Here is a 12,937-nt window from a genome sequence, read left to right on the forward strand (position 1 = left end):
CCCGTTCAGCGTAGGATCCCAGTGCTTCCTCCGGAATGCCCACCTGGCTCCGGACCACACAACCACTCCCTGGCCATGCAGGTCCCTGGGTTGGCATGAGCCTCCTTTCTAACCAAGCCCCCTGATCTCTGCTCTGCGGGGAACAAGGCTCCAGATCTGGCGGGAGCACTTCCCTGCCCTGGACTGCTGCAGACACTGGCCCCGAGCTGTCCCCTCTGCTCCTCAGTGTCGGAGGGGGACAAGGAACCACGAGGGACCCGCACTCGGACTCTGAGGGGCGTAATACTGGTTGGTGTGCCAAGCCTGCTCACTTAGGGAGCAGCACCCCTGCCTTCCTCTTCAGCCTCTGGATCCGCCAGCAGGAGCCACTGAGGCCTATTTCACATGAGACCACGACCCAGAACTGTGGCCGCTCCCGCCAGTGGCGAACCTTGTCTCCACCCACATGCGGTTGTTCAGACACCCGCTGCTTCCTGCTCATTTGCAAGTGGCTGGCACCGGTTTCCTCCAGGAGACACTGCACCGGAGCAGGGCATGAACCCCAGACTCCCTTCGCCCTAGCTCAGAGCCTAGCCCCCTGGCCCCTTGCTCCCTCCCTCAGAGCGGGGTTTCCAAAAGGTTTCAAGCTCATGCTTGCTCAGCATTGAGACGGAAACAGGTTTCATGTGGTGTTGGGGGTTCTGTCACCACTTGAGGGGCATGGAAGGGACCTGCCTTCTGTGAATTCAGAGATGAATCCTTGTATACACTGGAAACTCCCTCCTCACCGACGGGTCTCCATTCTCACACAGCAGAAGCTCCACCAACACGCGCACACTACCCCTGCACTGCGTCCTCACTGGCCCCGGATGCTGAATGAGTCAGCAGGTGGGCAGTAGGCACGATTCCCTTCTGCCTCCCACTCTGTCCAGGGACAGGAGGATCCAGTCTTGAAAGTGAAAAAGAACCCAAGCATTCAAATGCTTCCTTTTCCTGTCTTCTCTCCATTTCACAGATGCAGTAACTGAGGCTCCGAGAGCGAGCTGACTTGCCTAGAGCCACGTGGGGGGTGGAGGTCCCCAATACCAGGCTCGGCCTGGGGCAGGTGATACTGGACCCCCACATCTCCCCACATTTGCTGGGACCGTTCTGAGAGTCAGGACAGATGCCGAGCTGCAGCCTGCAGACTCCTTGCTGTATCCCCAGGCTTCCCGGCCCTGGAGGGGAGCCCAGGAGCCTCCTGAGCAGACACACTGTCCCTCTCACCCCCATTTCCAGGTCCTGCACACAGTGGGGGCGGCTGTGGCCCACTCCCACGGCCCAAGGCATCAAGCATCTACTATGCGCTGTGCTGCCCTCACCCTAGTGCAGCCCGACCCTGCAGGCTTTGCTCAGCGGGGGACTGGCCGTGCACACTTCTCCCAGGTGAAGCTGGTGGGGAGTCTCCCACGGGGTCTCCCATGGCTGCAGGCTGCCCTCCCTTCAGCCTCCAGCATGAGGCCTTATTCCCCTGCTGACTGGCGGGGCAGGCAGCTGCTGGGGTGTGTGTGTGGGGGTGGGTGCTCACTTTCTAGGCCCTCCTGTGATGACCAACCACGGCAGTTCCTGGTGACCCCGAGTCAGGCTGTGGGCAGCCCAGAGTCCCGGATTCCACCTGCCCCTCCCTGGTGGCTTATGGGGAAACTGGTTTTGTCAGAAGTCATGTGTCTGGCAGAGAAAGTGGCCCTGCCAGTCAGGCGGGACCAGGCTGGCACAGAGCCAAGCACCCTCTTCCCATCCGGCCATGAGAGGGGACAATCCAGGGAGGCCACCTGACATCTTAAGGATGTGGTAGCCAAGCCTGCAGCCCCCAGGCCCACCCACCAGCCCCCTTTGCCCCCTGGACCCTTGAGCCCACTGTCCCAGCCCTGAGCAAACCCCACATGAGGGCCCCCAGCCTCCTGCTGAGAAGTGTCATGTGACATTGGCCTGACCCATGAAACATGGGGTTCATGCCAAGGATCCTCAAAGAGGCCAAAAGAGAAACCAAGGCATGTCCCCACGGCAACGTAAACATACATGTTTGTGGCCATGGCACAGACCCCTGCCAGCCAACGGATGGATAAACAAGCCTCAGCCCGTCCACACAGAGACCAGTACTCATCCATGGAAGGGAGAAAGTCATTAAACGCCACCACTCAACAGGCTCGTCTGGAGGGCGGTGTGCGGGAATGCCCGCAGTGGCAGCTTTAGGCGAGAGGCGCCACTTTTTAAAAAAGCTGAATTTTCGGGGCACCTGGGTGGCTCAGTGGTTGAGCATCTGCCTTCAGTTCAGGGAGTGACCCCAGGGTCCTGGGATCGAGTCATCCACCGGGCTCCCTGCAGGGAGCCTGCTTCTCCCCCTGCCTGTGTCTTTGCCTCTCTCTGTGTCTCTCATGAGTAAATAAAATCTTTAAAAAAATAAAAAAAATAAAAAGCCAAATTTTCATGACTTATCCCACTTCCATTGAGTATCTTGCCTGCCAGAGTCTGGCTAACCTCAAGCTGCGTGGCACTGACCTAGGACCTGAGGCCCTCGCTCTAGGAGCGTGGTTGGCCTGCCCAAGCCCATTTCACAGACCCTGAAGCAGCACCCACCCAGCCCCAAATCCTGCCACCCATGAGCTGAGCTATCCAGTGGAGTCACTGAGACAAGCAGAAGGGTCCAGAGACCCCCGGTGAGCCGGGTCCCCAAGGCTGAGCCTCCCAGAGCTGTCAGGGCTGGGAAATCACCCTCGGGGGAAACGAGAAGGCAAGGTTTACCCCAACGTTCTGAGCCCTACATTTCGGTCTGTTCCCGGACACACTGGTCACACTATGAGATGACAAGTTCCAAGGCATGAAGCACCACCAGGCACCTCATGAGCAGCAGGTGACAGCTAAAAACGACACTGAGAGTGACAGGGGGCTGGCCCTGGGTCACAACATGTCCTTCTGCCCACCAGGTCGGGTCCTCACAGCCCGCGCGGTCCCTTCATCTGCACCCGCTTTCGGGAATGCCCCAGGGAACCCCACCTGCCAGCTGGGGTCCTGCCCTGGGAACCTCCTTGGTTCTGGAAAAACTGCAACTCCCAGTCCCCAGGATAGTGCTCGCTGGGCGGGGGGGGGGGGGGGGGGGGGGGGGGGAGGGGGCGCTTCCCCATGGTCCCCGGCCCCACATGGGGTCAGACCTCTGAATCATCAGTGTGTGGGAGGGCTCCTCACTGGGGTGACCACACGGCCCCCTCCAGGCTCTCCTGTCTAACAGGGGCAGGACATTTGTCATCCTCCAGAGCCAACAGTGGCCAGTGGAGACGAGGTAGAAGGCTGGTGGGTATGGTGGGCACTACCCGGCAGGGCTGGGTTCCCTCCTCTCCTCCGGGTGAGAAGCCACGCAGCAAGCACCAAGTCCCGGGTCCCATGTCAGCCACCAACAGCAGAGGTGGCCGGTGGGGGCTTCACTGGGTCTTGATGCTTTTTGAAGAGAACTAACACGTTTCCCCAAAGCGGGGGAGCATGGGTGTCCTGGGGCTGCCGTGACAACCAACCACGTGCTGGGCACTTGGCTGCAGAAATTTGTTCTCTCCCGGCTCTGGAGGCCAGAAGTCCAACACCCAGGTGTGGGCAGGACCCCACTGTCTCTGGAGGCCCCAGGGGAGGGTCCTTCCTGCCTCTTCCAGCACCTGGGGGCCCACGCGTCCCTGGGCTCTGCCCACCTCTCTCTCCCCGGAGGTCACAAGGCCCCTCCCAGTGTCTGTTTTAAACTCCCTTCCCCATCCCTTAAAAGTCACTGAATCCGGGTCCACCAGACAATCCAGGATGACCTCCTACCAACTGCCTTCATTTGGGTCCATCTGTAAGTTCCAAATTCCAAGTAAGGTTCCATTCATGGGTTCTGGGGTTAGGACTACGACCAATGTTTTTGGGGGGTCACCATTCAACTTATTGCAGGGTCCCCCAGTCCAATGGAGACCTTTGGGGTGGGGGTGACAGGGGCTTGCAGGTACACAGTGCTCACCTTTGCTTGTAGGAACCGCCCCCTGGCCCTCATCACCTCTGCTCCCCCTCACCCTGTGCAGGCCCCTCGCTGCCCCTGATCACCCTCAGCAGAGCTGCCGTTTACCCCCTCACCCTCGTGACCCTCCTTGACTAACCTCCTGGGGCTCCAGGCCCTGGATGAAGCCTCAGAACCTCCTGCGCCCTGCCCCTCCAGCATGCAGCCCCGGCAGACACTGGAAGGTGTCGGCTCCTGCTCCTGCACCGGCGCCTCCCCGCTGCCCACGGCCTCCCCTGGATTTGGCAGCAGCCCGACTCGGCCCTCAGCCGCTCTCACCCCCCCACCCCACTGAACCACTCAGCGAGCCAGCGCCACTCCCTGTGTGCCCAGCCCGGCCACCACAGAGGATCAGACCTGGGTCCGCCCAGGACCAGCGCGGGACCCCGAGGCTGGGAACCACCGAGTCCTTCGGGGCCTGTGCATCCCAGGGGTCTGTGCCAACAGGAAGCAAGTTCTGGAGGAGGTACCCCGCACTCGAGCCCTTAGACCCTGCCCAAACCAGCAAGAACCAAGTGCCATTTAGAGCAACATGCGTATCTTACCGATGAGAACACCAGGGCTGGGGAGGGGACGGGTCGGTCTGTGACCTGGAACAGGTTACAGGAGGAAGGTCCTGCCAACTCCCGACACACCTGGAGGGTCTGGGTGGGCCGAGAGCTATCCGGGACCAGCTAGAAATCTCGCTCCAAATAGTCACAGGTGCAGCTGTGCCTGTGATCCAGGGCCTCCCCAAGAGAGGCCCGCCCGCTGCCCCGCCCGGGCCACACCGGCCACAGCACCTCGGCCCCAGGAGCCCAGAGAGCCACCTATCTCACTTCTCTCTGGACAGTCCTCTGGAGCACACGGAGGGAGGGGAGCCAGGGGGCTCTCTGTGGGAAGGCGGGAAGGGGGGGTCTTGCGAGCCAATCCCCTAAGGGGAGCCCCTGAGCAAAGGGGTGAGAGAGAAAGAGAAAATGCAAGGAGCCTGGGGCCTGAGAGGAGGCCAGGAGGCCCCCTCAGGCAGGGAGGCGGGCCCCCGGGGCCGGGTGTGGGTTTTCCGCAGGGCTGTTAAGCTGTTGGTGGCTGCTGGTGGTAGGCTGTGTCCCCTGGGCTCCTGGGAACGGGCAGGTTTCTTTTCAGGAGGTGGGCTGAGCCCGGGGGACCTTGCAGGGCTTGGGATATACTGCGTGGAGCCCCCGTCACTGTGGAGGGGGGGCAGCACCTCTGTTCACTCCTGTGCCTCCCACACTCCTTCCTGCCACGCCCAGAGTAGAGGGGCTGGGATTTTAGATGTGGCTCAGGGGAGAGCAGGGGGGCTTTGGTGCTACAGCTGCCCCGGCCCCTGGTCCCCAGCGATAAACACACAGGCCACACCTCCTCGGAGTGGGGACGGAGTGGGGACAGGCGTGCATGGCTGGGCGAGGCGGGCGGAGGCCAGCACTGCTCCTGGGGATCTGCTCGCTCACCTCACCCTACCCCCAGGCTTCCGTTCTCCCCAAGGCCAATCCCGGCACCTGCACCTGGTGAGGTCACTTCTCCCTCCCAGCTCCCAAGTGGGAAGAGACTGGGATCCCAGCAGAGGCGGCTTTCCCAACAACAGCACCAGTGACCGGCTGCATGCCTCGCCCAGGCCTGAGGCCACCAGGGGCGGGTGTTGTCCTAACCGCTGAGCCTGGGGCAGCCTGCCTGGACACTGGGACTGGGCGGGGGTCCCGAGGGCCCGGCTGAGCCTGGCAGAGGCTGGAGAAAGGTGCTTGGCTGCAGCCCTCGGGTTGGATCTGCCTTACACTGTGTGCCCCCAAAGGGCTTGCTGTGGGCTGCCCTTGACCTCGAGATGCCCGGGGCAGGAGGAGGGGCTCGAAACAGGCCGAGGTCGGACCACAGTGACAGATCAGGGACCCCCACCCCACCCCCGTACCCTGCAGGTCATGCCCCGGGTCACCCTGCTCAGAAGCAGGCCCCGTGAACAGTGGGTGATGGAGGTGATGGACGCAGGGACTGCGGAAGGGCAGTTTGTAAACATGAGTCAAAACATCAAGCCCTCGAATCCTCTAAGCCGTCGATCCGACTTCCAGAGATTTATTACTGGGAATAAAATCCCATCTCCTCGATATCTGCGAGAAGGAGGTGCTCTATGGAGTTATTTACAGGAGGGAAAATGCCAGCACAGGTGGGAGCTGGCCAGTGAGGAACGTCATGCCGGGGACACGGAACGTGGCCACACAAGGGTAACGGGATCTGCGTGTGTAACGGGCGTGGGGGGTGGTGGTGGCACGGTGCGAGGCAGGGCTGCGACAGTGGGACGATCGGCATCCGTCTGTGTGTAACCAGCGTGCGTGGCAAGCCTTCTCCATCGGGGCCCCTCAGTGAGTGTGTGTGGCTTCACAGGAGGAGCCCGCCCCCAGCAGCGCCAGCACCAGGCTGAAAATAAGTAAGGAGACGTGGAGGCGCTGCTTCCTGCGGGGGACGCAGGGGACGGTCGCCCGCCGGTGCCCCGTGTCCAGCCAGCATTGGGCAAGGAAGGTGCTAATGAAGGCTGCCCACCCAGCGGGATGTGTATATATTAGGTGCTTTGTATGCGCACCGGGCTGACTGAACAGCTGATCCCGCTCATCTTCAGAGCAGACCCCTGGGCAGCCGAAGTGGCGAGGAACAGACTAGGGGTACACCAGGAGCAGGGGAGGCACCAGAGGAGGCAGATGCTGGGGACTCTCGCCCCAGAAGCCCACCGCTCCAAGAGGGAGGAAACAGCACCCAGAGTCTCTCTCGGGCATCTCCAGGGAGGGTGGGCTCAAAACCACCGGGAGCTCCTCAAGGCCCTGAGGGTCTCCGGGGTGTGACCTCTAGAACCTTCTCCACCGCTTTGTGCTGCACAGTGCGGGCCTGTGGGGCCCCAGGTGTGGATGACCAGGGGCACTGTCCCGGGAAGGGGGCACTGTCCTGGGAACGTGGTGTGGACCTGGAGGGGCCCCGGGGCCCCGTGCCTCCCACACCTCCCGGAACACAAGGCTCTGCTCCTCCAGATGCCTCCCTGCCCATGGTTACAGAGGCAGGTGGCACAAGGACAGCAAGGCAAGGGGAGAACAGGAGAGCACAGAGGCTATTTTAAACCACACTCAGGTGGATGAGACGCAGCCGCCTTTGGGGTTGGCGTCAGCGACAGCGGGGTGCTCCGCTCCACTGTCCCCTCTGCTTCTGTGGGTCTCACATTTTCCGTGCCATACAGTAAAAAAGGAGAGGCCGAAAGCTTTCTCTTGAAGGCATAAAGGGAGAGTTTCCTAAAAGCCTCAAAGCAAGAGAAGAAATGGGCACATTTGAGTCCCATCCTCCCAAGTGAGGCTCAGAGTTTAAAAGACTAAAAAGGTGCCGGGCACCTCCAAGGATGTGGAAAAGGTGACAGCCAGACGGGTGGAGGCCCCCAACCCTCCCGAGACAGGGAAGGCGACCAAGATCCAGAGCCAGCGGGGCCACGAGGGGAAGAGGAGGCTGCGGCCACTGCCGAGAGTCCTCGCAGGCCTGCAGCCCCTCAGAGCGTGGACTCCCAGTGGTCGGGAACCCGGCCCGGCAGGGCAGCCCCCCGCAGGGCCCCCCAGGCCTTCAGCTTAGCCCCTTCCAGAGGCCCCAGCCCAAAGACACGGTCGCCCCCAAGGCCCCTGCCCCAGCACACAGCAGCCTCCTCTCCCTTCCTCCCTCTCTGATCATCCCACCTCTCCCTGACCTGACATGTCAATGGGCAGCCTCTGCCCTGGCCAGGTTCCCCGCAGCTTGGGGCACAGACCAGTCTGCTCCTTGGTCAGCAAATCAGGAGTGATCCACCACACCAGCCCTGTCCTTAGGTTCTCCCCTCCAGGCCTGGGGTCAGCAGAGAGCCTCCCAGTGAGGCCACCCGATGGGGGGAGTGCCCAAGGCACCCAGGCCTGGCCACTGCAGCAGGAGACAGGGAGCCGTGGGCCAAGAGGAGCTGGGTCTCAGAGGTGCCGGTCTCCTGCACCTTGGATGCCGGGGCCGGTGGCTTGTGCCCAGGAGGTGCAAGTGCTGTGGACGTTCCCTGGATGTGCAGGTGAGGGGAAGCAGGGCTTACCCTCTCCCTCCTGGAGGATGTACCCCAAGCAGTCACACCCCATGTTCATTCCCAGTTCAGCTCTGGGCACCTGTGTGACTCCTTGCCTCTCCAGAGGCCTCAACAATCTTGCATATAAAACAGGGCAGTCCCCCTGCCCACATCCAGGATCCCTGGGAAGACGTACCTGTGGTGTCACCTCCATGCTTCCTGAACCTTCCCTCTCCTCCCCACCATCCTGGTCAGATGAGCCCAGCTCTTAATTCTCCCTTCTCTGGGTCACCGTGAGCTCCTGGTGCCGCCCACGGTGGCCACCCTCTCCTGGGTGCAGTGGGTTGAAGGGTGTCCTCCCTTAAGAGACAGGTCCACATCCACACCCCAGACCCGTGAATGTGGCCATCTTTGGGTCTCTGCAGATGTGACCAAGTGAAGATGAGGCCACAGCAGGGGAGAGTGGGCCTGGTCCAACGATTGTGTTCCTGTATGAGGACAGGACACTGAGAGACACAGGAGGGGCCCCTGTGAAGATAGTGGAGAGGCTGGAGTGATGCAGCCACCAGCCCAGGGACACCTGGAGCCCCAGAAGCTGGACGAGGCAGGAAGGACACTCCTCAGAGCCTCCAGGAGAGGGCCCCGCCCACACCTGGATTTGGGACTTTGGGCTGCAGAACCAGGAGAGTAAGTTTCTGTGGTTTCAAGCTCCCTCCCCGCCCCACCCCTACCCCCACCCCCGTCCCGCTCCAGTGTGTGGTCCTTTGTACAGCACCCCACCACCACCATCCTACAGGACACCCTCTAAGTTCAAGATCAAAGCCGTAAGCAAGAATGGCCTGAACCAAAGGTGAGTGAATGCTTCCTTCTTCTGCCCCAAGGATGAGGCTGAGGGCCCCCTGCTCTGGACACCACCCAGACTGGAAGAAAGTGACCTTTGCACATGGCAGGCAGGAGACCAGGTGGGACTGGACGGCTCTGCCCGAACATGAGCACCCCCCCCTGCTCCCCATTGGGGCCCGTCCAAATCAGCCCCGTGCCCTATCCCCCGTGAGAGCTTCGCACGCCCTCCTGGCCCCGTGCAGCTGAGCACACCATTCCCAGCATAGGCTCGGTTAAGAACTGACCCATGACGCTGCAGATGCCAGCCTGTCCCCCGGGAAGGGGTCTCCAGGCAACGCAGCAACACTGCGGCCCCGGTGGCCAGGGTCACCTCCTGCTGTCCGTGCGACAGCCCGGCCTTCCCACTCCACTGGCTCCTGCAAGCCCCTGGAATTGGCCACCGAGGGCCTCCTCTGCCTCCAGAGCCAGATTCCAAAAGTGCACGTCATCTCCATGCCCTGAATGGGCAGACACCAGACAACGCTGGGTGACCATGGAGGCACTGATCCTCGCTGGTCTCGGGGACAGCGTTCCTCTCTTTAAACTCTCTCTCGAGCCCCCGGACTGACAAGGGAGGAGAGTCCTCGTCCTGCGGGCCACCTGCCTGCCACCGTGTCAGGGAGGCAGGGGGACTGGGGTGCCGGGCGGCTGCAGACATCCAGCACCCAGCCGCGGGGCTTCGCACGGTCCCCTGCTATTTAGCACAAGTGACGATGATTCTCTAGTTTGCAGCAACAACGGAAAGGTTCTTTTTAGATACCAATTTGCTTATGTAAAAATAAGTGAGCGGATTTACAGAGCCATGCTTCCAACAGCAGAGGCGGCGGCGGACAAGTGAAGCCACAGAAAACCACCGGAAGCTGTCCCGAAAATGCCAGAAGCCACTCAGAGTCAAGGGTGGGGAGGGGGTATCCCCAGCCAGGCCAGAGGCCTGTGCTCCCTTCGCCCAAGCAGGCCCAGCCCTCGATTCCCGGGGTCTCAGCCACAGCAGCCTCTTTTGCCATAAAATAAAATGTAAATACAGAAAAACCACACAGACGTTCAGCTCCATGAGCTTTTCTAGACATGCACAATCCCTGTCCCCTGGGGTCAGAACCTGAGCTGTCCTGCCACCCGAGGCCATTGGGGGCCGGCCTTCCAGAGCCCATCAGACCCCCCACTCAAGCTGCACCTCTAAGGATCCAAGCTTGAGTCCTGCCTGCTTGGAAACTTTTGCCTCCTATGCCTCTGTTCTGTAGTCTGCTCCCTGGCTCACAATTTATGTGAGGCCACTGGCATCTGACCATGAAGCTTCTGGACAGGCCGGGGGCTCTGGCGCTCACAGGCTGGCTGGCTGGCTGGGCAAGGCCTGGACTGCCGGAACCCTGGGCGTCTCTTGAGCTTGAACAGAGCAGACACCTGTGCACCGCCCCAAAAGTCTGAGCACAAGTGGGCACGGACACCCCCTGGCTGCTGCTAATAACCTTGAGGGTCCCGGGATCCCTGGGTGGCGCAGCGGTTTAGCGCCTGCCTTTGGCCCAGGGCGCGATCCTGGAGACCCTGGATCGAATCCCACGTCGGGCTCCAGGTGCGTGGAGCCTGCTTCTCCCTCTGCCTATGTCTCTGCCTCTCTCTCTCTCTCTGTGACTATCATAAATAAATAAAAATTAAAAAAAATCTTAAAAAAAAAAAAAAAAAAAAAACCTTGAGGGTCCCCACTAGACCTGGGCTGGAAGGGAGAGCACACAGACAACAACGCCTTTGAGCAACCAAGTCAACATCTCCATTCAGAGTCTTGTTCACGACTCGTGGACAAACCTCAGGTCCTCTTACAGCACCCACTCATTCTTGCTTTGTACACGTTTCTAACAATCTTATTTATCTGGTTGCTTCCACAGGAGTGGGCTAGAAGCAGAAACAAGCTTTTTTTTAAAGATTTATTTATTTATTTGAAAGATCAGAGAGAGATAGCAAGAGCACAAGGGGAGGAGGGGCAGAGGGAGAGGGAGAAGCAGATCCCCGCTGAGCAGGGAGCCCCATGCAGGACTCGATCCCAGGACCTGGGATCCTGACCTGAGCTGAAGGCAGACACTTCACCCACTGAGACACCCAGGGGCTCCTGAAACAAGCTTTTTAAAGAAGAAAATAAAATAAAATAACTGACAACCCTCCAACAAGAAACATAAGAAAAGGAGTCTGGGGCCACTGACTTGAGGGACAGACAGCCACCATGGCCAAGTTGTCAGAAGGGAGGCCATGTGAGGAGGGGATTCCCATCCCAGCCGCATTGCACACAGAGCGGGTGGTCTCGGGCAGGTTTCCTCGCCTCTCCGAGAGCTGGTGTGCCCGTCTATCAAATGGGGACACTAGTAGGGCTCCCTGCATAGGGCTGTTCAAAGTGTTAAAGGCGACAGTTCATTTCAAACCCTTCGAAAAATGTTAATCACTAGTAAAATTAATTGTTGTCATGATCCAAAAAGAAATGTCACCGGAGGTCCTGGGACCAAGTCCCACTTGGGACTCCTTCCTCAGCAGGGATCTGCTTCTCTCCCTCCCTCTGCCCCTCTCGCCCCGCACATGCTCTTGCTGTCTCTTTATCTCTCAAATAAATAAATGGATAAAATCTTTTAAAAATGTGTCACTGCGAAAGGGTTAAATTATTTCTCACTTACACCTTAAGGTTGCAAGGCATCATGTGGACATAACTCATTTTGGAAAGACTTCCTCTGAGTGTGTTCAAGGGTCTGCGGGGTAAGCCTCCCCTCTGGCCTGAAGGGGTGGGTCCCCGGGGGCCACACACTTAGCGGGGTCACTCCCGCTCCTGCAGGCAGCCCGGGGCGCGACTGTCCAGGCTCAGCCCAGGAAGTGATGGATGGCCACGTCGGGGAGAACAGGCGCACCGGAGATAAACAGCATGTTCCTTGCGCTTTCAAGATTTAAAAATAAACTGAAAAGCAGACACAGTTCAAAATAATGATCAGGTTGGGAGGACAGTCATTTGCCTGTATGTCTTCCTCCTGCCGTTTGTTAAATCGCAGCATAAAGCCCGACGGGCGGCCCGGGCTGCCCTCTGGCAGACGGCGGGAGTACAAGCTGGCAGGGCCCCGCAGCGGGGGCCAGCAGAGGTCCCGAGTGGGGGCCGCGGCCGGGGGACCCACCTGGCCTCACCAAGGGTGATGGACACATGTCCACTTGGCCTGGAAGAAGTCTTCCTCCCTTTTTTTTTTTTTTTTGCTGCACTTGGAGTTCTGGGCAGGGCTTAGAGGCCCCATTTACAGCTTCCGTGGGCAGCCCCACCCAGGTCCTCCCGGCACCGCCCGCTCTTCCCACCCGTGCTCAGGCTGCTTTGATGGTATGGGCCACAGACAGCTGAGCACCCCCTCCTCCTCCTGAGTGTGGGGCGGAGGTCTCCACCTGCCCCTCACCGCCTGGCCACGTGTTTCCATCTGGGCATCTCTGGACTCTAACCGGCCTGGAGCAGAACTCAGCCGGACCCTGTCTCTCCGGACCCTGGTCGCCTCTGGTTTGGGCTACTTTTGTTCCCAGCTTTATCGAGGTACGACTGGCAAATAAAATTATGAGATATTTAAAGTGCACGTCGTGATGAGTCCACAGCCATGCACGTGGTAAAAGGATGCCCCCCCCCCCCCATCGAGTTAATACATCTGTCACCTTGCATCTTTATCTTTTTTGTGGAGGTGAGAATGTTTAAGTGCTACTCTCTTAGTACATTTCAATTCCTCAACAGAGTCATCATGTGACATATATCTGTTGTTTTTAATGAACGGGCCGCATTGGTCACTGAGACCCTCCCCTTGGGGGACCCTGGCAAACATCTTTGTAGCATGTGCCCCTCTGGAGAAGCCATCAGCCTGCAGCCCTGTGCTGAGGCCAGAGGAGACCATGGGAGAGCCTGTGGGGTTCCCGTGGGGACAGATGCGATGGGTGGGACCCCAGGGCAAGGAGCGTTGGGGGACTTGCTGACAAAGTATGTCTGGAGCCCAGGACCCTGG

General features: G+C 59.8%; 1 protein-coding gene across 4 annotated transcripts in view; it reads right to left on the reverse strand.

Annotated features, from left to right (window-relative positions):
• The window catches only part of OSBPL5 (oxysterol binding protein like 5), a 75,925-nt gene that overhangs the window by 32,121 nt on the left and 30,867 nt on the right, over positions 1 to 12,937 (reverse strand). The window contains exon 1 of one of the 4 annotated variants that reach the window (XM_038563614.1): positions 4,576 to 4,733. The exons of 2 other annotated variants lie outside the window; for them this stretch is intronic. The gene's annotated coding sequence lies outside the window, so the exon portion shown is untranslated. Of the gene's footprint in view, positions 1 to 4,130; positions 4,272 to 4,575; positions 4,734 to 12,937 lie in introns of those variants that run through there. One more of the 4 variants, XM_038563615.1, reaches the window with a different exon arrangement.

The sequence above is a fragment of the Canis lupus genome, chromosome 18 (genome assembly GCF_011100685.1).
Source record: "Canis lupus familiaris isolate Mischka breed German Shepherd chromosome 18, alternate assembly UU_Cfam_GSD_1.0, whole genome shotgun sequence".
Classification (NCBI taxonomy): domain Eukaryota; kingdom Metazoa; phylum Chordata; class Mammalia; order Carnivora; family Canidae; genus Canis; species Canis lupus.